Raw genomic sequence first — 5,030 nt, forward strand, 5'->3', positions numbered from 1 at the left:
CTCCATGAAAATAGGCCACAGAAAGTTACCCCTTTCACGTCACAGTTTTTCGGAGCCCTTAGACATTTCTTCACGTAAACGTAGTTTAGTTTAATACTGAGAGATTTCCTATGCGTGGGATACGTGGGGGGACGACAGTCTTTAAAACGACGCCGAATTCGACGGAGACTGGCATACAAATATGAGAATTGTTTTTACTGTACCACGAAAGTCCGTCCGTTAGTCTCTCTCTCTCTCACTGTGTCTCTCTGTGTCTCCCTCCCTCTCTGCTTCTCAAACACACACACGCACACACACATTCAGCACGTCGTGGTTGCAGCAACACACACTTTATTGGAGGTGGGCGAGGCTTGAGATTCTGGTGCGCTTGTTCCGCGCGCTACACTGTTTCAGTTATCATTCCTAGTACATCCTGCGAGACGGAGCTCCTTAGGTAGCCAGAGAAGGAGGAAAAGACTGAGCGAGGAAGTTGCCTCTTCCCCGTATAGTGCTGGTTTTACGAATTTGTCACGAATTAGATGAGCATACACAGGAATAATATAAGATAAGTAACCTTTTGCAGAAGTGACTTTTACCTCAGTGCTTCTTACCAAAATTTCACCATGTCTCGAGTTGCGGATCTGTCCAAACTCCGTCAGGAGAGAATGCGAGAGATCAATCAACGGGTAAGTTATGCTATGAAACTACTACAGGAGCACGTTGGATTCACGACACAAAACGGTACCATACAGCATTAGGGAAGTGACTTTTGCCATCTTATACGTCCTCGATGTCTCTGAATATCACATGACTTTTGCGAATATAGTGGCTATAGAAGGTATTATCAAGTTATTAAAGCGTAGTAATTAAAGCCTTAAAATGGTTCCATTACTTTGCTTTTGTTCGAAGTGATTTTTTGAAGTAAGCTGTTAACTGATGGTTTACTCTGAGGACACGGCGGCGCTCATATGTTCATTTCCTCGTATATGCGGTAGCTTGGCCTTGGCTTTCCCCCGGCTTGTCTTGCGACATGCAGACGACACTTGCTTTGTCATGTTGTTTAAGCTAACTTATAGAGTCAATGTGGTTATCTTCATTCCAATATTGCATTTTATACAGGCCAGAGTTGGTCTGTGTGACAGATTTTGCGCAACATACCGCTATTACTACCCAAAGGGTTGCAACACTGGAAATATGTTAGTGGTCTGTAAAGTTCGCTGTTAGGGACTGTAAATGCGATGTTAGCGGATTTAAAGTTTCGCTGGTAGTGAACATTTAAGGACTTAACTGGTAAACCCATTTGTATGAGAGAACTGTCAAGCTTTTTCAGAGGGAGAAGAGCGTTTGTATCTATATATATTTCTCTCGCTCTCCTCTCTCTGTCTCTCTCTCTCTCTCTCTCTCTCTTGTCTCTAATGTTTCTGTACTGTTTCTGTTTCATCGTGTTTCTGCCCTGGTCTGAGCTTGTGTGTAGGTGGGATGAGTGGGTTTCTCGCAGTATTTGTCATTCACTATGTTTGTGTTGTGCTTTTAGTATGTAAGACCTACATATCTTTGTGTGTGTGTACTTATACACATTTCATACTGCACTTGTTTATAAGTGTGTGCAGTTGGATATATGCATGTTTGGCTAATACAGGCCATCATCTCTCTCACCTTCACCCCTTCGGTGACGTTTCTGTCAGTACAGTCCTATGTTAACCATTACAGCAGTGCAATGTAGACTGTGTAGACTATCCTCTCCCTGCTTGCTGGTGGTTTCTATAATATAAAATACAGAAAATGCTCCTGCCTCACTCCACTAAGATGGTGTTACTGGATATGGATGCAAATAGCTTCTCAGAGATGTGTCTGTTTGCCATGATTCCTGCACTGCTCCTGATCATGGCTGGAGCAGCAGCTACATTAACAACACGTCTGTGTGTGTGTGACGTGTGTGTATGTGTGTGTATGTGTGTGTTTGTTGGAGTGTGGTGTACATTAGAATATGTGTACTTTTGTGGCCCATGTTTGTATCCATGTGCCAATGGACATATGTAAGTATGTGTATATAATTGGCACATATGAAGCTATATGTGTGTACCCATGTGTGAGTACATGTGTTCATTCACTAGAGATCATTGCCCTCCTCATCCTCATCCTCATGCGGGCGTGAGGTGAGGAAGCAGCAGCTCTATTTTCGCCCCTGGGTCCTGGCTCATATTCAGGGCGGCCCTAGAGAGCTGCTGGCTGTCCGGCCCTCTGCTAAATCAGGATGCGTCTCTGCTTTAGGTGGAGCATCAGACCCTCAGCTAAATCAGGATGCGTCTCTTCTTTAAGTGGAGCATCAGACGGCTCCACGGATGCTGGGCTTCAGTTGGGGCTTTGGGACATGCAAGGCCTGGTATCTGGGATAGGGGTCATACACTCTAACACTCTTTAGCTTAACCCCCCTTTCCTCCAATTCCTCCAACTGCAATTTACCTTTGGGGGTCAATAAAGTACTCTTTCTATCTATCTATCTATCTATCTATCTATCTATCTATCTACCTACCTACCCACCCACCTATCTATCTATCTATCTATCTACCTACCTATCTATCTATCTACCTACCTATCTATCTATCTATCTACCTACCTACCTATCTATCTATCTATCTATCTATCTATCTATCTATCTACCTATCTACCTATCTATCTATCTATCTATCTATCTATCTATCTATCTACCTACCTACCTACCTACCTATCTATCTATATATCAGTGTGAGCTAGGTCCCTGCATTAGGGGCATCAGTAGGAAGGGTGACTTAGGAAGGGATCCAATCCAGATGTGCTCTAGAGTTAGCTGCTGCATGGACACTGATTAGCAGCATGTCTAAGGTCCCCACTAATGCTCCGGCTCTGTGTCACTGGACAGTAGCTTTACTGACGTGAGAGAGGAGAGGTTAACCCACCAGCTCATTGTGCTCTTAGTACATGTCCACTTCACTGATTTGTGAGAGATATACAGTAGAACACAGCCAAGAGATAGACAGTTGACGTTTTCTTCTTGGAACCTCTGAATCTCTACTAATGAGGCCCCCTTCCAGCAGTAAATGAGGTGTTCTCCTAATTCCATCATCATCTATGGAGATAGTAGTTCAGGCAGAGGAGTCGTTCAGTAATCGGAAGGTTGCGAGGTTTGATCCCGAATCCTCCTCACCAATTGTCGAAGTGTGCTTGAGCAAGACACTGAACCCCCAACCGCTCCCGATGTGCAGGTTGGGACCTTAGATAGTAGCCTCCGCCATCGGTGTGTGAATGGGTAGATGTCTGAGGCATTCATCTGTAAAGCGCTTTGCGTGCTCTATGATAAGAAAAGCGCTATATAAATGCAGTCCATTTACCATTTACCATGCATCAGAAATGGACCCCTCCTACAAAGTCGCAGGGAGAAGACTAGGACGTGTTTCATTCTGTCAACATCACTCCTCGGTAGTTATCAAAGGGCTCAGTACACTTTTATCTATGTCAGTGTTCTAATGTGTGGGTGAGACAGTTCTGACTGAGCATTAGAATGTCGCAAGGAGAAGGCATCTCATTGGTTGCTGTGTCACCAGTTCATTGGAGGCACTTACCAAATCTGGTATTGAGCCACACAATGTGAGTAGATTTCCTCAAATGTTCAGTTAGTCAGTTGTTAGTTCTTTGTTGTCCTTATCCAAAAGGCTATTGCAAATGACATTCCTTGGCCTGTGTGTATATTCCAGACAGCACTTACAGTATCTGCTTGAGGGGTTGAGCGTCACGATAATTTGGAGAGTCTAGATGTTGGTCAGTTTGGCACGGGTGTGTGTTACACACGTAGAGTAGGCATATGTAGAGGTAACGGCAGCCAGGGGGTACAGTGCTGTGTAATGAGTAAACCTCACTCCCTGACAGGTTAAGAGACGTGCTAGCGACAGACACAGGCACCCATGGGTTTAAGCCTTCTTGCTAGCACGCACACCTCCCATGCCCGAGGTTGCAAGTTCGAGTCCAGTTTCGGCACTTTTCTACGCAATGCAGGTTACATAGACTTTGTTTCAAATACGAAATTTAGCACTGCACTGCATGTCTTGCTCACTGTAGCTCCATACAGACTGGAGAGAAGGTGTGGTTTCAGTCTGACTCTTTGGAAACCACTAACAAGATGTGAGTTAATGTTTTATACTGTTATTACATGAGGCCCGTTAGAATGAGCCTCTTGAGTTTGGGATCGCTAGTGCTGTACTCTATTACTGTAACCTAAAAAATCTATGTTTTAGTGTCTTAGTGTTAGATTAAATACACACACATACACACACACATACATACACTCAACACACACAAGTACACACACACACACACACACACACACACACACACACACTGAGAAGTATAGATGTATTGCTCCGTCTTCCTGGTTTATTTCCCCTTTGCCCCTGTGTGCCTCTAATGCTGCCTATAACAGGGCATCCAGACCCTGTGTGCCTTTAATGCTGCCTATAACAGGACATCCAGACCCTGTGTGCCTTTAATGCTGCCTATAACAGGACATCCAGACCCTGGCCTTGGAGGGTTTGGCTCTTTATTCGGAATTCATGGAAGTAGGAAAATGCACCTTTTCTTTTCTTCTTTTCTGCATCGATTTTTCCTCCTTGGTCGCTATGAGAAAGAAAGCACGCACACCTACACACTTCAATCTCACACAACCGCTAGCTTGTGTTGACATACACACAGACAGACACACATATAAGGACACACAGATACACACACATAGACACGTACTTTTGTACAGCTTTGCCAAACACCTCCACCCCCTTTTTCTGTCGTACCCATAGCAACCCAAGGCCTTGCCCCCTTCTGCTATGAAAAGAGGAAGTCCTTGCTCACTGCTTCCTGTGCCATGTGCCGACACGCTCACTGAGAAGTAGGCTCTTAATCCATACCTCTGGTACGCCGCTAACCAGACGATTTGTCTTTGGCTACAGCCATTCACCATCACATATACAAGCAGAAACTGTGGGTGTGTGTGTGTTTGTGTGTGGGTGTGTGTGTACAATTTAATT

The 5,030-nt window shown here is 44.6% G+C and overlaps 1 pseudogene; it reads left to right on the plus strand.

Moving 5' to 3' along the window:
- The first annotated feature begins 304 nt into the window (after positions 1-304).
- Positions 305-5,030, plus strand: part of LOC122130388 — a 26,362-nt pseudogene continuing 21,636 nt past the window's right edge.

This window comes from Clupea harengus, unplaced genomic scaffold, assembly GCF_900700415.2.
Source record: "Clupea harengus unplaced genomic scaffold, Ch_v2.0.2, whole genome shotgun sequence".
NCBI lineage: Eukaryota > Metazoa > Chordata > Actinopteri > Clupeiformes > Clupeidae > Clupea > Clupea harengus.